At 50.2% G+C, this 26,571-nt stretch overlaps 2 long non-coding RNA genes across 23 annotated transcripts in view; one reads left to right on the top strand and one right to left on the bottom strand.

Annotated features, from left to right (window-relative positions):
* The window catches only part of LOC111090000, a 30,707-nt gene extending 5,629 nt beyond the window's left edge, over positions 1-25,078 (top strand). For 2 of the 22 annotated variants that reach the window (XR_005367254.1, XR_005367259.1), the window contains exons 2-4: positions 702-914; positions 1,403-1,607; positions 3,204-5,020. This is a non-coding gene — a long non-coding RNA (uncharacterized LOC111090000). Of the gene's footprint in view, positions 1-701; positions 915-1,402; positions 1,608-3,111; positions 5,021-6,690; positions 6,930-7,310; positions 8,419-10,704; positions 11,438-12,248; positions 12,386-23,384; positions 24,009-24,099; positions 24,205-24,434 lie in introns of those variants that run through there. The other 20 variants (XR_005367258.1, XR_005367257.1, XR_005367266.1 and 17 more) reach the window with 20 other exon arrangements.
* Positions 22,179-24,269, bottom strand: LOC119873995. Its single transcript, XR_005367275.1, has 3 exons — positions 23,586-24,269; positions 22,768-22,818; positions 22,179-22,673 (listed from the first exon to the last, which is right to left on the bottom strand). It is a non-coding gene; the product is annotated as an uncharacterized LOC119873995 (long non-coding RNA).
* Positions 25,079-26,571: the final 1,493 nt, after the last annotated feature.

The following is a 26,571-nucleotide window of genomic DNA, read 5'->3' on the forward strand; positions in this document are numbered from 1 at the left end:
AACAACAACGAACTTACATAAGGTGAAAAGTATGCTTGAAATTTCCCAGGAAAGCTCCGCACTAGAGACTGACTTACCCTCTCTTAGTTTTCCTCTAGCGTCAGATCTGATAGCCGTGGCTCTGGCTGACCACCTGAAGAGGCGGGTGGTTTAGAGTGGGAGCCGGGTTACCGGAGAAAACCTGCATCTTTGAACTTCAGACTCACACTCTGTGGCTAAGTGACCATGCTGTGAGCTCTACTAAAAAATAACAGATTTACCTCTTTTTTTTTTTTTAAAGATTTATTTATTTATTCATGATAGACATAGAGAGAGAGAAAGAGGCAGAGACACAGGAGGAGGGAGAAGCAGGCTCCATGCACCAGAAGCCTGACGTGGGATTCGATCCCGGGTCTCCAGGATCGCGCCCTGGGCCAAAGGCAGGCGCTAAACCGCTGAGCCACCCAGGGATCCCCCAGATTTACCTCTTTAATCAGAGACAGACTGGTATTTTAAATTTTCTTTATTTCTTCGCTGACCTTTACATTTTGTTGAAATAATGTAAGTTAAAAGCACGTGCGATGTGACACAAGTGTATCAGACTGGTGGTGACTGTCACCATGGCTCGAATTTGGCAGGTGCTGTCAAGAACTGGGATTTTACCCCAGTTGCAAGCTAAAAATGTGGCCTAACACGGTTTCCTTTTGTTGTTGTTTTTTTAGTTTTTGTTTTTGCTTTGGGGCCTAACGCAGTTTCCTGGATGGAAGCAGAAGACGTGAAACCCCTGGGTCAGAGACAAAGGACCGTATTGCCCACAACACTGCGTGCAGCCTGAACATCAGCACTTTTGCATCCGTCCTTGGCTGTGTGGACACACAGTGTGTCACAGTAAAGGAACTCCGCGCTTAGGGAAACCAGATCCTTCATGGCGGAGAGTGAGCATTTCTGTCCTTTGCTCTGGAGGGAAACTGTATCATCGAGGGCTGTTTGCTAAACAAACATAGTTGAAAAGTCGAAAAAATAGTGTGGGGCAAACGACGGTCAGTGCCTGTAGTCACAGGCTGTGCGGAAGCACAACCGTGGAGGGTTGTCTTCCACGGGGGCGAGACTTCATTGTGCACCTGCTGAGCGAGCGAGGGAGGCAGGGAGTCGAACACCTTCGCAATGAAAGACTGGTTTTGAGGGGCACCGTGACTTCAGCTCCATTTCTAGCAAACATTTTATTGGTTCTGGGATCTTAGTCATAGTCCTTAACTTCTCTGAGCCTCAACTACCTAATGGAATAATAAGTATATCCCAACGCAATCGTTGTTTAGATCTTCTGAGAAAGTGTAACTGAAAGCATCAGGCTCAGGATCTGGAATATGGGAAGCATTCCACAAATGCCCGATCCTTCTAGCCTTCCTTCATCTCTGCCCCATAGACGTGAAGCAGGTGCCAGAGCGTTGCGCCCGTCCCCCAAATCGGGAAGCGACTTCCTACCTGTGACACTAGACCAGGTTGGAGAAGCAGCTTTTAGGGCTGGTGGCTGAAGTGCACCCCTGACCGTGAACCCCAGAACAGGACCGCTAACGGGAGCAGAGCCCCAGAGGCAGCTTCCTCCCAGTAGGAAGGAGAACAATGCCCAGGTGAGCACAAATTTACCAGGTGAGCAGTTCCTCATCTACCCAGGAATGGAGAAAGCAAGAGGGATGCTTACAACGAACCCTTCCCCGCCGAAAGTCCTGCTGGAGGAAGGAGGCCCCTGTACCATCCGCTGTGCACACAGCGAGGCCCGGAAGCCGCGGGGAGCATCTCACAGCATCTCCCAGCCGGCAGGTGCAGAAGGACCTGCGCTGAGGCGTCGCGTGTCCTCGGATGAGTTCCAGAGAGTCTCTAATTCCTCATTTCCCTGCCTCCAGAATGAGGAAATCGTGGTGCGGAGACCACGAGGCGAGCCGGTGGCGGGTGCGCCCCCAGCCCCCCGAGGGCCGGTGCTACCTCCAGGGCCAGTACTGCTCCCGCCGCTGCTCCATATAACCCGGGAAAGAAGGGAACAGCAGCAGCAGCACAACTGTCCCTGCTGGCAGGGCGCTCAGCCGAGGGAAGGGTTTCTGCCCATAATAAGGACAACTGGGGGAGAGGAAGGAGGGGAGGACAGGAAGTGGGCTCTGCAGGCTCCCCGGCCAGAGGGAACTGGGTCCCGGGCAGCCTGGCGGGCCTTCCCTCTCCTGTACCTGCTGCGCCACCCCACACACGTCGGGACGGGGCGGAGACGGGAGGGAGCCCACCTGTATTTAAGGCCCCTTGTCGTACTCTGAGGTCCACCCCTGGGTGGCTGGGCTCCACCCCTGCCAGCCCCCTCCTCACGTGCAGCCGGTGGTTTGGGGCCTTTGTGGGCGCCCTGTGTGTCGGACCTCCAAGTCTGCAGATGAGGGAGTGGAGAGGCTCGAAGTTCTGCGTCCCCCACTGAGAGCCGGGCGGCCCCTCGCAGGGGCGACACCTGCCCATTGGCAGGGCGTTCACCACCGGGACCCGCTCTTCAGTGACCGGGGCTCGCACTTGGACTCGGCCCCCTCACCCACGAGAGCCCTTTGGGGCCCCTTCCTGTTTGCTCAGACGAGGGCCCCCGACACCCTCGCAGCCGAGCCTCCGCGTGCAGAAGAGAAGCACAGGGATCCGCGACTTAGCTGATGAGCAGGCGGTGGGGACGCGGCCGGAAGCCACACCTGGGCTCCTGGTGCGTCCCCGAGACGGGGATCCCGCGGTGCCCGTGAGCTTGGGGGCCCGGGTGGGCGAGCTTCCTCAGCCCCGAGCCTCCGTGGCCACGCTGTAAGGCGGGTGTGAGGGCCCCTGGCTTGCTGGGCTGTTGGGAAGGTTAGAAACGCCCCGAAAATCCCTGGGCACCGTGACCTGCCCTTCGGTGGCCTGCGTGTCGGTCGCTGGTGGGGGCAGCCCCTGCGGACGTGGGGCGCTGCCTCTGGCTTCTGGGGCAACGGGGAGGCCCCTTCCTGCGGCGGCCCAGCGCAGGTGACGTCCTGGTCACGCTAGGGGCCCAGGCACAGGGTCTGTGACGCAAGTTTGAGAGCAGATGACGTCACTTTAATGAATTGTTCTGCTTAACGGTGTTCATCTCCCGTTCTTCCCGGTGCCGGAGACTCTTCCCACCGAGACATCGGAGCGGAGGCAAAGCAGAGGGAGCGTGGCCGAGGAAATCCCGCCTCCATCTGCTTCTGCCTTTACAGGGTCAGCGTCTGGCCTGCGTCACCCGGCGCCGAGGACGGAAGGTACCGTTTCTGCTGGATTCCGTTTGCACCTGACGCAGGTGGGTACCGGGTGTAAACACAGAAACAACAAACAACCTGCCTCATCCGTGAATGAACAGGGTGGCGGGCTGCACGACGGGATGCCGCCTTCGAGCCACCTTTGCTTTAGGACAACAGCGGGTCACTGGCTGTCACATCTCTTGGGGACACCGTGTCCTGCCTCCCGATTCCTACAATTCCTAGTCTACGCGGGCGTCTGGAGAGGCCGCCGACCGAGCGTTTCGGACACGCTCCAGCAGAGGGAGTAACAGGCTCACACCAGGCCAGCTCCAGCCGCTCCGGGCCTCGAGGGCCCCCTTGTGTTGCTCACAGGGTCGGGTTTGCAGCGGTTTGTGCCCGGCTCTGCTCTAGTCCCTCTCCTTTCGGAACTCGGAGGAAGTGGGGGTGCTCCCGCAGTCGTGCAGCTTGGGTTAAGACCCTGCTCCGTCATTTGCTGAGGCCTTGGCAGTGGCACTGGTGACTGCGAACTCCTCCCTGAGGCTCCTGGTGCAAGAAGGGAGGCCTCAAGATGGGCCAGCAGAATCCCCACATTTCACAGAGGGGGAAACTGAGGCTCAGCCTAGACCAGAACCCGGGTCCCTGGGCACGTGAGCCCGTGCTCCCTCTGCTGTGCCCACCCGCCCCCTGCAAATACGCATAAACCTTCAGAGCAGCCAGACGCGCCGGGTGGTCGCAGGGCCGTGGTGCCCACTCCCCTCGCAGGGGGTTCGGCCGTGTTGGGCGTGAGTCACAGGCCTGTCAGAGGGGGTCAGGAGGACAGCTCGGCCCGGGCCACGCAGGCCCCACGCGATGGTGGCTCTCCTCGTGGCCTGGAGGCTTCCCGGGTCGCAGTTCTCCCCTGCGGGTAGGGGGTCCTGAGGTGTGGGCGCCTTACACAATCCAGCCCATCAGGCCCCCAGCAGGGCCTGGGGGTCCTTCAGCTGGTGGGGGTCGGGGCCTGCGCAGCGGGGAGCCTGCCTCTCCCCTCCCTCTGCCCCCCACTCGGTCGCACCCTCTCTGGCGCTCGCTCACTCTCATTCCCAAATAAATGAGACCTTAAAGAAAGGGAAAAGCCCCCCGCCAAGGTCCTGACTCGTGGCAATGATGTAAAACACACGGAGCCTGGTGGGGACTGCCACCGCACGCCCCCCGTGAGGTAGAGGGTGACATGTCTAAGAACAGAGTTTTTCTACACCCCGCCATTGCGTGCATTGGGGGGACCCCATCTGTGCCCTAAACTTGCTGCAGGGTCTGCACCTGTGGAGGAGGGAGTGATGGCACCGAGGGGATCCAGCCAACCCCTGCCAGGAGGGCACATGCTTCCGCGGATGTTCCTACAGCTGCCCTAACAAAGTGCCACAAACCGAGGAGTCTAAACCCACAGGAATGTGTTCGCCCACGGTTCTAGGCATTAGAAACCCGAAATCAAGATGTTGACAGGCCACACCCTCTGACAGTGGGTTGAGCCTTCCTGGCTGCTCCTTGGCTTGGAGCCTCACCTTCCACTCTGGCCCGTCATCAGCCACATGCTGTTCTCCCTCCGGGCTCTCGGTGTCCCTTTTCTTTCTCTTCTTATAAGGACACGGTTCCTGTTGGATTAAGGGCCTCTCGGTGGCAAGAGCATGACCTCGTCTTAGTAGCATCTGCAAAGACTGTTTCCAAATAAGGTCAAATTCGCAGGTACCCCAGACTAGGACTTCAGCCTTCCTTGTGTGGGAACACAGCTCAACCCACAACGCTTATTAAAAGCTTTTCAAGAACTCTGATGTTTTATGAGGTCTTGCAACTTCTTAATATGCGTAATTTACATAGAGACATACTGACATAATTATAAGAGATCTTATTTCATCCGCTCGTATAAAATTAATGTAATATTCATTATTATAAATATATGAACTCAAAACCTATTGTTATTAAATTACTCAAATTAATTTTTATCATTTGTTAACTATTAGAATAGTTAATTTTTTAAAAATGAGTCAAACAAAACATTTCTGTGGACCTGAAAGGCGCTTGGGCCATCGCTTTCCAGTCCTTGGTCTCATGAACTGTGTGACTCCCCTGTTTTAAGCTGACCCGGAGCAGACCTTCACCGCCCCTTCACCGCCCCGTCTTCCTGCCTACGTGGCTCCTCCAGGAACAGGCCCCATCTTTCCCACTCCCCACCCCAACAACCCGCCCCAGTTCTCTCTACTGCTCCTCGTTCAGGGCCCCACTTAAAAGCCACTTCCCCTCTGAAAGCGGCAGACCCAGGAGGGTCCTCCCACGGGGGTTCTGCGGTCCCTGCTTCTGCATTTGTAGCACGTCTTCCAGTTTCCTGATGCCACAGTGAGCTTACACGGTTAGCAGCCTCTCCATGGGGCTAGGAGCTCCCGAAGTCTGGAAGTTACCTTGGTCCTTGTGACAAAAGTTCTTGGCTTGAGCAAACTTCAGCCCCTAAAACTTCTCCTAGACCCGGTCTGTGCATTACCATATAAAATCCAGTCTTAGCAAGAACCCTGCTCGGTTATTTTAGCAGGAGCCCCCAAGTCTGATGCCTGATGACCCTCACTGTCTGATCAGGGTCCTCATCCTCCACCATTCGTCAAGCAATGTCCGAATACCGGGCCTGTCTTCGGTCAAAATCCCGTTAGGTCAGCGTAGCCAGGACCCTCCACGCCTGATGCTTCCTCTCAGTGCTTTTCCATCCCCTGACCCCGTACCTCTCGCCCCTACAGATTCCCACCAGCCCATGCTGTGCTTGGAGCTGAGCCCGTCTCTGCCCCCCTGTAAAATCCCATCGCAGGCCCCACACCGAACACCATCGCCCAGAATAAAGCCTGCCTTACCATCCTCAACAAGTGTCACTGAATATTTTTGTCATGAACAGCTGCCCATGACGAATATCACAGACTGGGCGGCTTGCACAGCAGAAATTTGTTTTCTTACAATTCTGGAGGCCGGAAGTCCGAGATCAAGGTGTCGGGGGGTCGGCTTCTTCTGAGGCCTCTCTCCTAGGCTCATAGACGGCCGTCTCCTCCCTGTGCCTTCACGTGTCCCCCCTGTGTGTCTCTGTCCCAAATGTCCTCTGCCTGTAAGGACACTAGTCATGTTGGATTAGAGTCCTTCCCGATGACCTCATTACCTTAATAACGTCCTCCAGACCTGATCTCCAAACACAGCCCTATTCTAGGGTGCTGAGATTAGGACGTTCAGCATCTGAATTGGGACTGGGATGCAATTCGGCCCGTGACTGTCATTTAAAGTAAATGTTTAATAACCCAAGTAATATAGAAGTGTATCATCATCATTACTAGTACTACAACCTCAGACGATACAGGTGAAGCTACGGTCCTGTTTCCCTATCTCACTCTACCTGATTGTCAACACTGCCACTGGATCTATTTCTTTTCTTTTCTTTTTAAAAATATTTTATTTATTCATTCAGGAGCGACCCAGAGAGAGGCAGAGGCACAGGCAGAGGGAGAAGCAGGCTCCCTGCGGGGAGCCCGAGGTGGGACTCGATCCCAGGACCCCGGGGTCACGCCTGGAGCCCAAGGCAGATGCTGCACCACTGAGCCCCCCGCCCTGGGCATCCCTCAGTTTTACTTCCTTGACGTTTCTGAGAATCCAGAGAGCACTTCCATCTCCACCAGACCAGCCTCGGTGGCTCTTTTCTGCGGCCAGGTGGCTGTTCTGCGGCTGTTTCCGCTGCGGTTCCCTCTGTTCTTCTTTGCCTAAGACGCAGGCTGCTGGGTGGAGGAGCTTTGCCGGAGGGGGGGGTTGCGCTGGCCGGATGGCGGGGCCCTGCCCGCAGCGTTTGCCAGACTTTGGCGGGTCGAGCGAAGGCAGTTGCACACGAAGGCCATAAGCCGAAGCTCCGTGAGCTCGGGGAGGGGGGGACGCACACGGGCCGCAGGGAGTCCGCGCCAGCTTCCCTGTCCCTGTCCCCGGCCTCCTGCTTGCGCGCACGGGCATTCGCTCTCTCTCAAATTAATAAATTAGTTGGAAAAAAAAATAACGGAAGCACATTGTGAGATAGTTCATCTATTTTCTGATTACTTTCAGGAAAGCCTCACGTCGCATGCAACATCCTGCAGAAGCTCTCGACGGGCGCTGTCCCCCTCTCTACCCGGGAGGCAGCGGGCAGCAGCGCCTAGCTAGGGCTCAGTCACACTGTTCCGTTTTCCTTGTATTTATTTTTATGGAAATGATGTTAATTCCCCATTGCCGAAGCGGTAGAAATGTCCTTGTCATTAAAAATGAGTAGACTTACAGAAAAATAGTAAGTATATAGTGTAGGTAGCTCATCGAAATGGCAAAATTGTGCAACCTGCGGCCTCCAGGCTGGGGAACACCGCTCATAATAAAGAGGAACTTAGGACTGGATGCCAGACCCACTGCCTGGCCGGGCCTGCCCCTGCCCCCCCAGGGAGAGCGGGGCCAGCTCCAGGGTCACAATACTCCAGACCCACGGGGGCCCAGGCTTTTCTTTGCGCTGCCTTGTTATCCCAAAGCCTCCATTTCAACAGGGATCTCCATCTCTCTTCCCGAAACAAGTCTCCTAACGCTGTTCCCCTTCAAACAAAAAAAGTGCAGCCAGTTTTCCCTCGACCGCTGCGGCAGGCGGCTCTGCGACGGCGGCGGTTCATCACTGAAGGCCTGCAGGTGTCATCCGAGTAGCCTCGCTCCCCCGGTCTGGCCCCCAGGTGGGGCGGTGCTACCCCCAGTTCTCGTGGGCTGGTCTTCGTGGGCTGGCACCCGAGGCTCAGGGTAGAGGAGAAGCTCATGGGGCCGCGCCTCGGGAACAGTTCCCAGTGCTGGAACCATCCCTGACTTGCTCCGAGGCCTTGCTGCTCCCCTCCTCTCCCTGGGCTGGTTTTCCCATCAGTGGTAGGAGGGAAACAGCGTCCCTCCCAGGGCTGATCGCTGTCGGCTGTGGCTTGAGGCTCAATTAATTGACCAGCTCACGATCAAAGAAGCTCGAGGAGCCAGCACCGAGGCCCCGACCTCCGGCCTGACCACCCTCCGCCCAGCACAGGGCAGACCTTGACACGTTGCCTCTCCAGAGCGCCCTGGATCCGAGGCCCTATCTCAAGAAAACCGGTCTGCTGGGAATTGCGCTGGCCTCTCTGCTTCCCAAGAGTTTCCTTACCTGACCGCAAAGCCCTACAGGGTGAGGAAGCCACTCACACTTGACCTCTCATAACTCTCCTCGCATCCCGAATCATTCCAGCAGGAGGATTTTCTGTTTTGTCCTTTTATTTTATTATTTTTGTAAGATTTTACTTATTCACGAGAGACCCAGAGGGAGAGGCAGGCTCCTCGCAGGGAGCCCGATGCGGGACTCGATCCCAGGACCCGGGGGTCACGCCCTGGGCTGAAGGCAGACGCTAAACTGCTGATCCACTGGGCACCCCATGTTTTGTCTTTTTAAAAGGAGAATGGTTTTGTTTTGTTTTTAACCTGCCATAAAACAGATATTCAGCTTGAAGACATTGGGACAGTATAGAAACATATGAAGAAGAGGCTCAAAGTCAACTGAAACGTTATTTACCTACCGCTGCCCATGATATTCTCTTTTTCTGTCAAGGTTTTATTTTTAAGTAATCCAACGTGGGGCTCAAACACACAACCCTGAGGTCAAGAGTGGTGCGCTCCACGGGCCAGTCGAGCCAGGCGCCCCCAAGATATTCTTCACAAACATTTTTGTGTTCATCCTTCTAGGCTTTCTCTAAAAATATAAAGACGTGTATCCTTATAATGAGGAGACGATCAGACTAGAAATACTGTTATAATTTTTTTAAAAGGCAATATTGTGACTCTCATACAAATATAAAACAAACACTTATCAAAGATTGTATTTAACTCAATAATTAATGAAAGAACCAGAAATAAACTAAAACCAGTTCAAAGGAGAATCAGATACGTCTGGGTCTAGATCGACATATAAATTTGCTATTAGATGTAAAGTTGGTTATTATCTTAAGGGCAATAAAGCGGTGTTTGGAGTCATCTCCTAAATTGCATATTTACAGGACAAGATCAACTTGTATTTCCGTGGACAAGGACACCTTATATCACATCACTTCTCCGTGACTTAACAGCGTTCTGAAACAGTCCCCCGCAGAGTCCGGTGACCCCCACAGATAGCACCCCGCCCCGTATCACTGAACGGATGCTCTGCAATCCTTCAAAATTTTCACCCAAACATACGTTACGGGTATAATAGCTCGTATTTGGGGGTGCTCACTACGTGCCACACACGGTTGTAGGCGCTTTATGAGTCTTATCTCATGTAACTCTCACGACAAGACCGTGAGGAGAGTCTGCGGTCGCTCCATCTGTACGGATGAGAAAACTGAGATACAGGGGGGCGAAGCAGTTCGCACAATGTCACACCGCCGGGAAGGGGGGGCCAGAATTCACAGCCCTGTTGAGAACTAGGAGTTCGACCAAGTACATTTTGAAGATCTAATTAGCTTTATGAATCGGCTCGTGAGTTGGGCAACATCCCATCCAGCATCCGGGGGAGCCCTGACGAGCTACAGAAAGGGAAAGGTTTTTTAAAAAAATATTTTATTTATTTATTTATTCATTCATTCATTCATTCATTCATTCATGAGACACACAGAGAGAGACACAGGCAGAGGAGAAGCAGGCTCCACGCAGGAGCCCAATGCGGGACTCGATCCCAAGACCCCGGCCTGGGGTCACGGCCTGGGCTGAAGGCAAATGCTCAACCTCTGAGCCCCCCAGGGATCCCCAAGGGAAAGGTTTTTAAAGGCAGGGCTAGGAAATCATGAACAGAAAAAAAGATTATTTGGGGTGAGGCCAACTTCCTTTGGGGGACAAAGGGCCTTGTTAGGTGGGTTACTTCATTTCCTCGGGGGCATGAGGGTGTCCGGCCACGTGTCCGACCCCCTTGCTGGTGCTGACCAGAAGATTCCCGGAGACCAGTCAGGACTGTGTCTGGGGGGGTCAGACTGCACCGGGTGGGTACTAAGCCCCAGCTGGTGACATGGCCTGGCATGATTGACTCTATTCTGGGCACGCGGCTTTGCTTTTTTTAACACCCCTAACTATTTCGACATCATCTTGCCATTTATCTGACTTTTGATTGATGGACATTTGGGTTGTTTCCAGGGGTTTTTTGTCAATGATGAACACTTCAGTGAATATCTTTATCTCCTCTACTTTTGAGAATTCCTCCGAGTGGAATAGCTGGGTTCAAGAATATGTGCATTTTACATTTGATAAATGTGGCCAAATTGCCCTCCAAAAAGTGGAATCAATTTACACTCCCATTAGCAGCCAGCTTAGGGGAGCTTATTTCCCTACATCTTTGCCAACAATGAGCAAGTACATCAATCTTTTCAGTATTCGCCTGTCTCATAGATGTAAGAAAAAAAAAAAAAACATTTCTTGGTGTTATTTTAATTTACTTTTTTTTTTTTTTAAGGCGAGACTTCTTCAGGACTCTTGTAGACGGGCAGTTATCTGTGGCGGAGATCACTCTGGACCCTCTCTTTGCCCCCATCAGCGAGCCTGGAACTCAGAGCCAGGTGCCCAGTGAGGACCTGTCCGAGACCCCTGTGGGGCAGGGGCGGACCCTGGGCCCTCCTCGGGGCTTTCTGACGTCCTCAGGAGTCAGTGCAGCCTTTCTTAGGAGCCGGTGTTGTTTGCAGCTGAATACGGGTGGGGATGGTGGGGCCCCGTCAGGAGTAAGCCCTTTGGATTAATCAATCAATGGAGATGATGTCATTAGCTAGGCCATTTGAGAAAAAGAAAACTGGGGCAGCCTGGGGTGGCTCGGCGGTTGAGTGCCACCTTCAGCCCAGGGAGTGACCCCAGGGTCCTGGGATCGACTCCCGCGTTGGGCTCCCGGCATGGAGCCTGCTTCTCCCTCCGCTGTGTCTCTGCCTCTCTCTCTGGGTCTCTCATGCATAAATAAATAAAATCTTAAAAAAAAAAAAAAGTAAAATAAAAAGAAAACTGGTTTCCTACCTTGTAAGCAATGAAACAAACACTGAACTGTCCCGGGTCCTGGGATGGAGCCCCCCCTCCATCTCTGCTCAGTGGGGAGCCTGCTTCTTGTTCCCCCTCTGCGCTCCCTGTGCTCGCGCTCTGTCTCTCTGTCAAATAATTAAATAAACAAATAAACAAATAAATAAATAAATGGTAAAATCAATAAATAAGCAGACTATAAGAAAAATGTGAGTAAATTAGCTCTATGATTGATTCCTTTTTTAGTTCTATGGTTTATAAAACAAATCATAGAGAAAGTTTTGACAGACTTGACCGCTAAATGTTTTAAAACATCTACGCGGCAAAACCAACAACAAACCACCGCAAATGAGTTTGAAAGAGAAAGGGGGACGGGGTGGCCTGGGGGGCTCAGTGGTTGGGTGGCCCTGGGTCCCGGGATCGAGTCCCGCAAGGGGTCCCTGCTCAGCGGGGCGTCTGCTTCCCCCCCCTCCACCCCGCTCTGCTGTCTCTCACTTACTTAGTCTCCCTCAAATAAATGAATAAATAAATAAACAAAAGGAGAATTTACCCGGGGTCCCACTTTCTTAGACGATCCAAAGAGCCCCGTCGGACACCCCCGGGCGCTCACCAGCCGCCAGGCCCGTTCAAAGGCTGAAGGAGGTGATGCGAAGGCGGCGCAGAGGTGTTGTCCTCAGGGGCTTGGTCGTCGGGCTGTCGTGGTCCTTCTGGCTTCCAGCCACGTGGCCAAAGCCTGTGGAACCTCGTCCGAGGCAAGCCTGGCGCTCGCGGGTCGCTTGGCAGGACGTGGCCCTCGGCTCCCCGTTCATAGAAGGCGGAGAGTGATGCCCACGTCGCAGGGGTCTGCGAGGGGTCAGTGGGGCGCCGCTGGGCTCCCGTTGAGCCTGCGCTGCCAAGACTGGTTTAGACGTGTGTTCCCTTTCCCTCCCGTCTCCGAGAACGCACGGAGATTCGCTGGACTCTTCATTCAGTCATTCATTCGTTCATTCATTCATTCAGTGGCTCGGTCAACAGCGTGTATGTCACCCCCGTGTGGGCTGGGCGCGCGCGGGCGCGGAGAGCGGCGTGGCCGTGGGAGAAGCAGGCTCTGTCCTCTTGGAGTTTGGAGTCTAAGGACAACGCTGGACACGCAACAGGTAATTTCGCAAAACGGAATCGTTCCCCCCTCTCTGAGGCAGGGCTGCGGACACACCGGGCCCTGGGTGCTGCAGGAGCCTGGGGAGCGTCCAGGAAGGGCCTCCAGGGCGTCCGAGGGGCAGAGGCTGCCCCGAGGCTGCGAGGCTGAGCAAGGGGGCAAGGCTCGAGGGCCCGGGGTGTCACCTGCCAGGCCCCAGTACCCCCCAGGTGGGCCCGGGCGCCCTCTGGCCAGGAGCACAGCGCTGCCAGCCATCGGGTGGACGCGCCCGGAGACCCAGGGCACCTGCTGCCCCCGGCCGCCGCCAGGCCGCACTGACATCTGTCCCCGTAGTCACCGCCCTCGTGTCCTCCTCGCCGTCCTACAAGTAGCTCCTCTTCGGAAGAGAAGGTGTCTTTGTCTTCCCTCCGTCCCCAGCTCCTAGCACAGCCCTCGCACGTGTGAGCCGCTGCCCAGCGCATGTTTGCTGAAGGCCTAAGAGGGGATGCCTTGCAGGTTGGGTCATTTCAGCTTAGGTCCTATTAACCCCCAATACCACCTGCGGGTTTTTTTTTAAAGACTTTATTTATTTATTCACGAGAGACACACAGTGAGAGGCAGAGGCCCAGGCAGAGGGAGAAGCAGGCTCCATGCAGGGAGCCCGCTGTGGAACTCGATCCCAGGACTCCAGGGTCACAACCTGAGCTGAAGGCAGGCGCTCCACCCCGAGCCCTCCAGGGGCCCCAATAGCTGTGTTTCATTGGGCATCCACTGTGTGTCAGAAGCATGCCTAAGGCTATCTCGTTAAATTGTTTTTTAGAGATTGTTATTATTTTGCCTCTACTTTTCCATCAGCTTTATATTTTAAGAAATTCAAATAAACAGAAAAGTTGGAAGAACTGAGCAATAAACACCCACACGCCCTTCACACAGGTGCACTAACTTTGCCATCGTTGCTTTCTCTCTGTGTGCAGGTATGTACACGCACACACACGCACACACGCCCTTATTCCCTTAACCATTTAAGCTGCTGTTGTGAAAACGCTTCACCCTGAAATCCTAAGCACACGTCTCCTAAGAACAAAAACACTTCTCTACACAATTATGATGTCATTGTCACACCCAACAGATATAAGGTTGATAAAATAATGCCCGAAGATAGCGCGTGTTTGAATTTCTCTTGATGGCATGATCAGGAGATGATCATATAGCTTTTTAGTTTTCTTTCAGAAGCACGGAACGCATTTAAAATCGTCACGTCTCGTTGGTCTCCATTCACCTGGAACAGTTTTCCCCACTTTGTGTGTGTGTGTGTGTGTGTGTGTGTGTCTTTCATGTCACTGGCAGTTTTGGAGTCTAGGACAGTTATTTTATAAAACATCCCCCGATTTGGGCTTCTCTAGTGTCTCTCCATTGTTTGATCAGGTTTTACATCTTTGGGCAAAAGTGTTATTCAGGTGATGCCGTGTTTTTCTAGCACCAGCACCTCAGAAGATAAATGTCAGTGTGGGTGATGCTAAAGCCGGTCACTTGGATGAGATAATAGGACATAGATCTCTGCCCCTTTGTGATCTTCTAAGTGGCAGGACCTCGAAGATCCAGCATCTGGTCCTTCACCCCGGGGCCTGACACTCAGCTCCTGAAACTCTCGTGATTTCCCGGGTGACAGGAGTGTCTTTTGTTCCAGGGATGCCCCTTCAGGTGGGGCCCCGGGTGGCTCTTGGACGAGGGCTGGTCATCTGAAGACGACGCCACGGTCAGGAGTGTGGCGCTTCCAGCCCCGCCTCTCATCCTCTCGAGGAGACAGAGGGGCTGATGGGGAAGTTGATGATCGATGGTGCTTGCATAAGGGAGCCCCCCTAAACCCCCCGGAGTGCGGGGCTCGGCGGGCTCCCAGGTTGGGGAGCACCTCCACACATGGAGGACGCCGCACCCCGCGCCCAGTGACAGGTGCGCCTGTGCCCAGGGCCTTCCAGGGCTCAGCCTCTGTCTCCGCCTGTTTGCCCATCTGTACCCTTCATCACAGCCTCCCGTAAACGGTCGGCGCAAGTGTTTCCTCCAGGTCTTCCAGCGCGCTAGCAAGTTGACCGAAACGGAGGATGGGGTGGTGGGGACCTCCAGTTTGTGGCCAACCTGGACAGACATAACTTTCTACCTGCGAGGGGCGTCTGAAATAGGGCGGAAGCAGTCTTGTGGGACTGAGCCCCAGCCTGTGGGATCTAATGCTCCAGGGAGATAGTGTTAGAATCGAGTTAAACTGTAGGATACCCGGTATCCCTGGGTGGCTCGGCGATTTAGTGCTGCCTTCAGCCCGGGACCTGGCCCTGGAGACCTGGGATCGAGTCCCACGTCTCACTCTCTCATGAATAAATAAATAACCTTTAAAAAAAAAAAATGTAGGATACCCTACTGGTGGTACACGGAATTTCTGGTGTGAAAACCCCACACACATCTGGTGCCAGAAGTGAAGTGTTCTGTGTGAGTCAGAAAGGGGACACACGGGACCGAGCTGCGTTTCTCTTACAGAACTTGGTTCAAGTTGTGTGCACCAGATGGTCTTCACAATAAAGGTACGTTTTTTTCTTTTGTAATTTTTAAAAAGATTTTATTTATTTATTCATGAAAGACACGAAGAGAGAGGCAGAGACACAGGCAGAGGGAGAAGCAGGCTCCATGCAGGGAGCCCGATGTGGGACTCAATCCCAGGTCTCCAGGATCACGCCCTGGGCCGAAGGCAGGCGCTAAACCACTGAGCCACCCAGGATCCCCCCCTTTTGTAATTTTAAAAAAGATTTTATTTATTTATTCATGAGAGACCCAGAGAGAGACAGAGACCCAGGCAGAGGGAGAAGCAGGCTCCCTGCAGGGAACCCGAAGCAGGACTCGATCCCGGGAACCCCCCAGGGTCACGCCCTGGGCCAAAGGCAGATGCTCAACTGCTGAGCCCCCAGGTGGCCCTTCTTTTGTGATTAATAAGTGATTTCCGGGGAGATACTTTAAGACTATGTGAATATTCCATTCCCCAACAATTTTTCACCAATGGCTTTCAGATCCACGAATGATCTAGTACTGTGGTGATTGCAAAGTGATGATTTTCTAATTTCTTTCACATTTATTAGCTGACCGTCTTCTATAGAGTAGAGCACTCTCCAAGCACATGGAGAGAGCTTCTTTCTTCTTTCCTCTTTTTTTTTGATCAGGGTAGCGTTATACACCCTCGGATTACATGTTTATTTAATGTAGAGCAATCCTTTATCACCATTATTCATTTTGATGTTCAAATTGTCCCAGATTTGACCCGTGGGAATGCTTCGAGCCAGCTCCTGGGTGGCGCTTCGACGGGTCTCCAGGAGCTTTTAGCGCTTTGCTTTCTGGCACAACAAAATATTCTAGGTTTACTTTTCCCCTATTTTAAATAGGAGAAAAAGGAGGCCCAGAGAGTGGAAGTGGCTCGCCGCCTCACAGGACCACAGGACCTGTGAGATCCTAATCAAGCTCAGGACTCTGAGTCCTAAAGTCCTAGGGAAGCGTGACCCTGATAGGCCAGCCGTTCCTATAGAACAGAAAAGACCTTATCAGGACACGTGGATGTTCCCAAAGCCGGCTGAGCCTGTGGTGACTGACGGAGAGCTTGCCTAAGAGGATGAAAACATTTGTGTTATACCTTTGAGCTTAGCCGCTTAGCAACGTATCCCAAGGCTATTTTATTTATTGAGGAAGTTATAAGTCGGGGGATAAGAACATAGGTTTTGCAACCAGGGAGAACCAAGTTTTCCTTTAAAACTCAGATTCTGCTCTTGCGTTTGTCTTTGGGCAAATAACTTCCCCTTGCTGAATCCCAGGCTCTTCCACCTGTAAAATGGGTTCGTTCCTATAACCTGCTTAGTCTAGTGTCTGACACGTGTTCAGTAAATGAGAGCTAGCTTCCCCGGCGATGCTGCTGTTATTATTATTAAAATCTCAGAAAATTCTGCTATTTAGTGGATTAGAAAAAAAGCAAGTGGAGTTGGATTTGGATTCTGAAGATCCTGCTCCAGGCCTATGACCTTGGACCGCTCTCGCACACCTAGATGAATCTCATTTCCTCACCTGTGAATCAGGGTTCACAGTCCCTCCCAACCTCACAGCATTTCATGAGCACCTACTACGCGTAACCACAATCCCAACGTTAAAAGCAAAGGGTGGACGTTGCCGTACCCGTCCTTCGACATGTTTGAGGGGCAGTCAGAGCCACTGAGCAGCAAAGCAGAAATTCCATCCAGCTCTCCCAGCCCTTCAGGCCTGTCCTCTTCCCTTTAGGTCCCAGCATGTAGAAGGGCAAGTGAGAGCTGAATAGGACCATGTTCTGCAAAGCTGCAGGACCCCAGAAAGGTAAGAGTGTGATCAGCAGCATAGTAACATTCCTTCCGTGGAAAACGTCATTGGGAGGAGAGCAGGAAACTTTGGGTATTTTTTTTTCTCTTTTTTTCTATCCACAAGATGATTTGTGAGAGTCTTAGTGTGACGCTATCTACCTTGGACGCCTACACTTCAGACAATAGCTGGGTGGAGGCAACAGAGATCCAAGCCAGCCCTGCAGCAAATACCTCCACGGAGAACACTGATAAGAAAAGCTCTCTGAGACTGTAGTTTATCTAAGACACTGTTTCTTTTCTGTTTTTTAAATTTTATTTTTATTATTTTTCAAAATTTTATTGTCTTTTAAAATTTTAATTGCAATGTAGCGAACCTACTGTGTTATATGAGTTTCAGATGTGCGATATCGCGACTCAACAGTTCTCTGCATTACTCAGTGCTCATCGTGATAAGCGTCCTCTTCATCCTTCACCTATTTTGCCCATCCCCCCACCTCCCTCTGGTGATGTCAGTTTGTTTTCTATAGTTAAGGGTCTGTTTGTTTGTCTCTCTCACTGTTTCCCCCTTTGTTTCTTAAATTCCACACATGAGTAAAGTCATGGTGTTTGTCTTTCTCTGACTGCCGTAGTATTATACTCTAGCTCCATCCATGTTGTTGCAAATGGCAAGATTTCATTCTTTTTTTATGGCAGAGTAATATATACAGATGTATGCACCATATCTTCTATTCGTCTGTTGATGGACGCTTGGGCTGCTCCCATAGTTTGGCTGTTGTGAGTGATGCTGCAATAAACACGGGGTACATATATCCTTCCGAATTAATGTTTTTGTATTCTTTGGGTAGATAACCCATGGTGCACTTACTGGATCACAGGGCAGTTCTGTGTTTAATTTTTTGAGGAATCTCCATCCATTTCCCCATGCACCAGCTTGCATTCGCACGGACAATGCAAGAGAGTCCGTTCTCTCCACATCCTCACCAACTAGTTATTTCTCATGTTTTTTTTTTTTAAGATTTTATTTATTTATTCATGAGAGACAGAGAGAGAGAGAGAGAGAGAGAGAGAGAGAGAGGCAGAGACACAGGCAGAGGGAGAAGCAGGCTCCATGCAGGGAGCCCGACGTGGGACTCGATCCTGGGTCTCCAGGATCAGGCCCTGGACTGAAGGCGGTGCTAAACCGCTGAGCCACGCGGGCTGCCCCTATTTCTCATGTTTTTAATCTTAGCCATTCTGACAGATGTGGGGTGGTATCTCATTGTGGCTTTAATTTGCATTTCCCTGATGATGAGTGATGTTGAGCATCTTTTCATGTGTCTGTTGACCATCTGTGTGTCTTCTTTGGAGAAATGTCTGTTCATGTCTTCTTCCCATTTGTTCATTTGGGTTATTTGTTTTTTGATGTTGAGTTGTAAAGTTCTTTATATATCTTGGATACTACTCCTTTATTGGACATATCATTTGCAAACATCTTCTCTCATTCTGTAGGTTGTCTTTTAGTTTTGTTGATTGTTTCCTTCAAGGTGCAGAAGCTTTTTATTTTGATGTCGTTATTTAGAACACTATTCCTAAGAAAAGGGGACCCAAAAACCCAAGCCCAGTAACTTCAGTGGGTTGCAGACTTCTAGTCAATTCAATTGAGAGCTGGAAAGTGGGGAGGGAAATGATCAAGAAGGCCGGCAGATGTCTTAACTCTGGGTGGTCATGAAGCCAGGTATCAATTCTACTGTATTAGATAGGAAAGGCGACTGTGACACCATTAACAAGACCTCCCCACCTCTGGGTCTTGGGAAGAGAGAGACATCACAGTGGGACACTGACTCAGAGCACGGATCGCTTCCACAGGAGAGCAAGCGTCTGTCTCCCAGTGATGCTGAGCCATCCTGCTGTTGTTTAAGGCCGACTGTCCTGGGTCATGGGCAGGATCCATGAGGCAGCCAGTGAATCCTGTGGGCTTTAGGCCATCCCCACTTTTGCTGTGAAGTGAATTCCTTAATAAGAGGCAGTGTCATACCATGACTGGGTGAAAAGCTTTCCGTAAGCCCATGGGCTCTAGTGCTGGCAGAGGCAAAAAGTACCAGGAAAGCAAATCCAAATAAAAAATAAATGTAAAATATTCCTGTGAGAACAATTCACCGTGCCCCAGATGGGGTTAGTTACTGGCTGAGCAACAGGCAGACGTCAGGCATGAGGGAAAATGCTGGCTTCCTTCCCTAGGAGAGGAGGGACGTAGGGAAAACAGTGAGTTCAGATTCTCCAAGTCCTCTGAGACCTCCAGGTAACTGCATCTTCTCGTAAAAGAAATCTGGTGAGATCACATGGTCAACCAACGTTGCCATCCCGCCACTCCTTGAATCCGAATTTGGCTCCCAGCCATCTCAAGCCCATGGCCTCGATGATCGATTCCTCACTTGGCCACAGGAAAGCCCTGAATGTCAGTCTGTGCCTTGTGGCACATCTCGAGACTCGAGCTCGTCGTTGCCTGGGTCGGAGATAACTGAATGCCTTCGGAAGCAGCCGCTCTGCTGGTTTCACTATCTTTCATCTCCCTTTTAGATTGTTGAGAGTTTGGCTTCGGCTTGAAAAAGTCCCAAGAGAAAAAAAAAATCCGGATATTTTATGTAAATGGACTTGCCTACTTAAAAAAAAAAAAAAAAGTCCAAGAGACCAAAAGAGATTATTTTCTTGGTCACTGTTCCCTGAGCTACTTCTAGCTCCCAGTCTGGAATAAGATCCGGATTCCCACTGCCTTGCATCTCATCTCAGCTCAATAACCAGGGATTCAGTAGAGGTAAAGCTAAGCTCCCAATAAAGACAAACTAGAGTGGCCTCTTGCCCCTGAAGTGAGTGGTCCAGGGCAACTGAGAGTTTTCCTCCTTTGCAACGCCTTCTTCCACGGCATTAGCAGGGTTTTCTTCTGCACGGATGAAGCCTTTGCATCTGGTGAGAAAGGAGACAAGTGGGGGCACCTGCAGGGCTCAGTCGGTTAAGCGTCTGCCTTCAGCTCAGGTCTTGATCTCAAGGTCCTGGGATCCAGCCCCGCATCGGGCTCCCTGCTTCTGCCTCTCCCTCTGCCCCTCTCCTGGCGTGTGTGCACTCTCTCTGTCAAATAAATGAAAAAAAAAAAAAATCTTAAAAAAAAAAAAAAAAAAAGGAGACCAGAGTGGAGGAGTCTTGGGCATCAGGGGGCTCAGTTGGTTAAACATTCCAACTCTTGGTTTCAGCTCAGGTCATGATCTCAGGGTCGTGAAATGGAGACCAGGTCGGGCTCCATGCTCAGCAGAGTCTGCTTGAGATTCTTTCCCCCTCACATTCCCTCCCACTCTGCTCCTGCTCATTCTCTCTCTCTCTCTCTCAAATAAATAAATAAATAAATAAATAAATAAATAAATAAAATAAAATAAAATAAATAAAATAAGAGGAGTGGAGGAGTCCTGCTGGGTATCTTAGAACTCAGACCCAGCAGTGGCACACATCACTGTCACTTATGTCCACCGGGAGAAGTCAGATACATGGCCACCCTGACCACAAGGGAAGCTGGCCAAGATGATCCCGTGTCTGGCTGCAAGGCTACTCGTGGGCGGAAAAGGGGAGGAGGGTTTTGGTAAACAGCCAGCCATCTGCCATACATCATTCAAAACGGGCCCTCTTTCCCTGAGAGTCAGCACTACTTTTCTAGGCCTGGCAGGGTAAAGAACCACAAACTTGAGAAATGTATTGTCCCACACCCTGGGGGCCAGAATTCTGCAGTGACCCCTGTTGTCAGGGCCCACGATCCCTGTAAGGTGCCAGGAAAAACCCTTTATGTCTCCTTCTTAGCTTCTGGTCAGTTCCAGGAGTTTTCTTGTCTCCAATGCTCTCTCCTGACACGGCCTTCTCCCTGTGTGTCTCCACATCGTCTTACTTTTATATGTGCCTGCTCTCTGTCCTAGTCTTCTCTTTTTAGGGACACCAGGCTTATTGGGTTAGGGCCCACCCTATGACCTTAACTTGATTACCCCAGTAGAGACCTTACTCCAAATAAGGTCACATTTGGAGATATTAGGGTTAGGACTTGAACATATCTTTTGGGGGGGAGTGGGTGTAGGAGGGGACATAGCTCAACCACAACAGGATGAATTGTCTGCAGCCAATTCTTGGGCACCAGGGTCGGCATCATTTGTCACAGAAGCAAACCTAAGCAAACAAAGAGAATGTATTTGAAGGGTATTGGGTAGTTCCTGGAACCACAGGAGAACTTGAACAAACCGGCTTTGAGAAGGCTAGAAATCTGGGCAGCTCCAGGGAGGAACCGTCGGACGTCTCCGCAGGGCCTGCCTTCTCAGTGACCCTGCCCCACTGATCTTCGGGGCAGCTGTCCCTTCTCTCAAGAAACCAACTCTGGGAAGAGTCTGTTGGGTCAGCCTGTGACGGAACCAGGGCCTCTTTAGGGGTGTGTGAATCGGATCAAGCGCTGGACGGCCTTGCCAGGACCTCATGGATAGTGGGAGGGGCAGTTACCCAAGAGAAAGAGGGGTGCAGCTCCTAAGGAAACGAGGGGAAGGATGTGTTGTACAGGCAAACCCACAGCTGTTTGCTACACATTGTAATTCATTTGAGAAAGATTTTTCAGCTCAGGCAGTTGTATTTCTAAATATTTTGGCACTTAAGGGAGCGATTTAGTCATCTGGAAAATGCAGAGCGGTGGAAAAATGCAGTGTCATGTGGTAAAAGGAGCGCTTGTGGTGGAATCAGGAGAACAGGTTTGGGTTTTTTTTTTTTTTTTTTTAGATAATTCTCAGATGGAATAATTCTATCCTCAGAACTGAAGATCAAGAAAAGCTCTAAGAAACAACAAGAACATCCAACCAAGTATCGAGTTACTAAACGGAAACAAAAAGCACATAATAAAAATCAATTAGAAAAAAAAAAGCGTAACAGAACTGAAATGTCATTCAAATCAGCTACCAAGGCAGTTTGTAAAGGAAAAACTCACCAAAAGTGCAAAGGGTCTCTGTAAGGAAAAAACACAAAACAAAACAAAACAAAAAACATTAGCGTCTACACGGAGGCATAAAAAGTGAAGGATGGGAAGACCTGAGATTTTTATTTTTATTTTATTTTTTTATTTTATTTTATTTGTTTTAGACCTGAGATTTTTAAAGATGTCATTTCTTACCACGTTGACTTATGCGGTGTAAAAATCTCAGCTAAAAAAAAAAAAAAGAAAAACCATCTCAGCCAATCAAAATTTTAATTACGTTTTTTAAACTTGACAATGAGAGACTAAAATTCACAGGAGAATGTCAGGCCCTCGCTGCCGACGAGCTCCCTTCCAAGGAACCAGCCCCGAATTTTGATTCTGGCTCTGCCCCTAATGATCTGTGAGACTTTAGGCGAGAAATACAACCTTTGGGGGGGTCTTAGTTTCCTCTTCTGTGAAGTGGGATAATCATGGTCCCTCCCTCAGAGCCCCGGAGCGAGGATCACGTGGACAAAGTATTTGAAAGTGTTTTATAAACTGTAAGACACTCTTCATGTTCTAACTGTGATTTTTTATTTTTTACTCCCCCAATGATGTTGGATAAATGTGACAATCAAGTGCTCTCATTTTGCAAAAATCAAACAAACAAAAAACACCTTTTCTCTTATTAAACTGAGGCACATGATGATTTGTAAATGCTGATCCCTTGGACTGGCCAGGAGAGCTCGCAGGCGCCGCTTGAGCCAGGGGAGCGGACCTGCTCGGGCACCCCTGGGTCACATGAACCGAGCACGGTGTGCCCTCCTCTGCACTCCTCCAGCCGAGTGTCCTCTCCCCTTCTGTAGAATGGACGGTTTTGGACTTCGTGAGGTTTGAGAGAAAAGACTTTGGCGTCGTTACAGATCTCAGTGTGAACCCTGGTGTGTTGACCTTGGACGACGTACCCCCTCTTCTCCTGGCTCTCAGAGTCCATCAGATGGGGACAATAATGTCTTATTAAATATGAAAATAAATATTAAGTCCCTGAAACATAATAAATGCTTACTCACTGGTAGGTGTCGTAGTTACTATTATTACCATTATTACCTCTAAGGGCATCTGCAGCTCTCCAGTCTAGGATGCTGTGTCAGAGAAAGGCTGAAACAGGAAGAAAACAGAGGATTCCCTTAATAGGACTTGAGTTAGTATCGCAAGTGGGACATTTTCCTGGAAGACAGGCTGTGTTCACAGGGCCTTATATAACCTTGGTGACTCACAGCCAGAGTTCAGTGTGGCCCTGCCTCCTCGGAGAAAAGGCGAGAGAGGAGAGCAGAGCCCTGGTGCCCGACAGCGCAAGGCCCTGGTTGGGCCAGGGCAGCGGGGGCAGTTGATGGCCCCTCCAGCTAGATCTTTAAATTCTTGTAAAATGGGGGCGGCTGGTGGCTCAGTTGGTTTAGCGCCTGACGCTTGGTTTCTGCTCAGGTTGGAGCTCTGCATGGAATCTGCTCCAGATCCTCTCTCTCTCCCCAGCCCCTCCCCCTGTGTGTGAGCACTCTCCCTCTCCCTCTCCTTCTCCCTCTCTCTCCTTCTCAAAGAAATAAATAAAATCTTTTTAAAAAAAAAACAAATTGTAAAATGTATGTTGAATGGAGGGGGTTTTTTTTAATGCAAAAAAAAGAAAAAAAGAAAAAAAATTAAGATTTCACCAGTCTCGGATCAAGGGTCCCAATCTCCACTGGATGAGCCAGGCAGGTGTCCCTTGTGAAAGTACTTTTTGACGTCGGGGCCCTGGTGGCCAGCAGAAAGCCATGGCCCTCACCTTCCCTGGGGGCGGGACCCGGATGGGTCCTAATTGGGCAACTGTGTGGCTCCGGAGGGACGGCTGCAGCCTCAGGGCAAGGTGTAGGGGGAAGGGCAATTCTCACCAGGAACTGGTTTAGGAATGACCATGACACGATGGTGGCCACGAGGTGTCAGGAGTCGGGTGCTCCAGGCTTCTGGGAGAGCTCCCCTCATTCCTGAGGCGGCCCCAGGCCCTTGGTGCGGCTGCAGTACGAGCCCTGTGGACGGGGCTTTCCTCTTCAGCTGCCACAGAAACAAATCACCACCAACGTGGTGACTTAAAACAACACAAATTACCCTCTTAAAGCCCTCGGGGGCAGAAGCAGCCCGGGCTGACCAGGGTGTCTCAGGGCCCTGCTGCCCCTGGAGGCCCTGAGGAATCCCTGTGGGGTGCCCCGGCGGCCAGACCAACCCCCCAACCCTCTGCAGCTCCCGCAGGCCCTGATCAGTCTGTCCCTCTGGTGTCACCTTTTAGAGAATGTCCTGTAAACGGAATCATGGACTTGGTAGCTTTTTAAATCTGGTTTCTTTTTCCTAAAATTATGCATTTGAAATTCATCAACGGGGCGCTTAGGGAGTGTGTTCCTCTTCTTGCAGGTGGCATCTGATTCTGGAGACGTCTCCCTGTACCCACCAGGCGAAAGACGCTTGAGGTGTTTCCAGTCGTTGGCAGTTATGGATAAAGCCTCCACAAACGCTCAGGTACCGCTAGGTTTTGTGTGAATATATGTTTTCATCTCACTTGAGCAAATACGTAAGAAAGGACTTGCTGGGTCACGTTGCAAATGTGCAGTAAACTTCCCAAGGGACGGCCAAACTGGCTTCAAAGTGGCCGTACCATTCTGTACTCCCGTTAGTCACGGATGAAAGTTCTAGTTGCCCCACATCCTCATCAGCATTCAGTATTGCATTTTTTTCTCTCTTAATTTTAGTCATTCTGACAGGTGGGCAGTGACCTAGCAACCCCGCTTCGACAAATCCATCACAGGGGCGCCTGGCAAAAATATGAAAAGGTGTTCACACGAGGCTATCCGTGCAGCTCCGTTTGTGATTGCAAGAGACTGGGAGCATCAGCAGAAGGGTGATTGAGGGGCTCAATCACTGGAGGCTCCGCTGGAAGAGCGTGTGACTCTCGATCTCAGGGTTTGAGCGAATATTCTTCAGATTACTTAAGAATTTCTAAAAATCTTTTTAAAAAAAGAAAGAAGACTAAATGAATGAATGAACTACGGTACAACCTCCAAGTGGAGTATTATGGAGCTGTACCAAGGAATAAGAAAATTCTCAATGACTACGGTGTGATGTCCAGGATATATTTTTAAGTAAAAAGGGAAATGTAACAAAATAATGTATAGAGTATGTAATCATTTAACTACAAATAAAAGAAGTGATGAAAATTTAATACAGCATTACTATAGCAGAGAGTGACTAGATGGGAAAGGGTAAAGTAGAGTCTAGACTTTTAAAAATATGCCTTGGGACGCCTGGGGGACTCAGCGGTGCAGTGTCTGCCTCTGGCCCAGGGCGTGACCCCGGGGTCCCAGGATCGAGTCCTGCATCGGGCTCCCTGCATGGAGCCTGCTTCTCCCTCTGCCTATGTCGTCTCTCTCTCTCTCTCTCTCTGGGTCTCTCATGAATAAATAAATAAAATCTTAAAAAAAAAACCAATAAAAAATATGCCTTATTTTGTAGGTTTAACTTTGGAGCCATATAAGTATTTTTACATGATTACAACAAAATTGAATTTAAAAAATCCTTAGAAAAAATAAATAAATAAATAAATAAATAAAAAATCCTTAGACATCAAAAGTAAAATGAAATAAAAATGATCCTCCTTGTGCATTCAGTGGATGACATAACCACGTAAAACGACTTTGAGTGACTTTAAATCACCATCATTGGCCTCTGTATCCCTGAAGGGATGTATCCAAAGACACAAAAACATACGTGTTACGGGATTACAAATAAGTGGTTACGTCGGTGTCTTTGAGAACTGAGGTATTCGGCATGGTGATACAGATTAGGATCGGTGACGTTGCCATAGTTGTCCTTTGGAATTAGAACTGTCTGTCCGAATATTTACACCTTTTATCTTTAGAAAATATGTATTTCCTTGCTGTGACCACTAAAAAGAATACAAATTAACAAAATCACACATTTTTAAGACACTCAGAAAAGGGACTGTTTTGTAGATTTGATGGCCCTAGGTATTGATTGTCAATATTTTCAGCTGTGATCATGATAATGCAGAGATTACTTTTGCAAGAAGAATGTCTATCTTTTAGGGATATATTCTGAAATATTTACAGAAGAAATAATGCAATGTCTAGGACTTGCCTCAAGATACATGCGAATGTGTGGATGATTCGGGGTGACCATGTGGTGATAGCTGCAGGAGCTGGGTGATGCGTAGGCTGTCGTCATTGTACTACTCTTTTTATTTTTACATGATTTAATTTTTTTTTCAAAAATAGTGTTTTTAAAAACAGGTATGCGAACAAGCGTGTGGATATTATGTAAGGATGTGATGCTTGGAGCTGCTGCAGCCACCTTGTGATCATGAGCATGTAAGCCTGAAATGAGAGGATCCAAATTGATAGATACTTCATTTGCATAAATTCAAATTTGTTAAACTGGCTAATTATAAAGCTAGTAAGTGAGAAAATGAGGTAGTTTTGATGGATAAAAATATTGAAATTAGAGTTTCTCAATGGATATATGTGAGACTTCCTTGTTTGCAACTAATAGAAACTGTGGCTTACCTTAGGCAAGATTTGGAGATATATTTTGGGCGTTCAGGGCAAACGCATGGCATTCTAGTATAGAAATGCCACCGAGCTGCATGAGGAACTTAGCTCAGAGTGTAAAGTCTGGCAGCACTCTTTCTCCGTCTCGACTCTCACCGCCCTAATCTTGTTGCAGACCAGCGTTCTTCGTTTTCCAGGCAACGTCATAGAACACATGCACGTTCAGAGCGTCTGGTTTTGCACACCCAGAGAGAGGCTGATTTGTCCCACCTGGACCCTGTTCCAAAAATTCTGGAGGAAAAGATTGACTGGTCCAGAAGCT

The sequence above is a fragment of the Canis lupus genome, chromosome 11, assembly GCF_011100685.1.
Source record: "Canis lupus familiaris isolate Mischka breed German Shepherd chromosome 11, alternate assembly UU_Cfam_GSD_1.0, whole genome shotgun sequence".
NCBI lineage: Eukaryota > Metazoa > Chordata > Mammalia > Carnivora > Canidae > Canis > Canis lupus.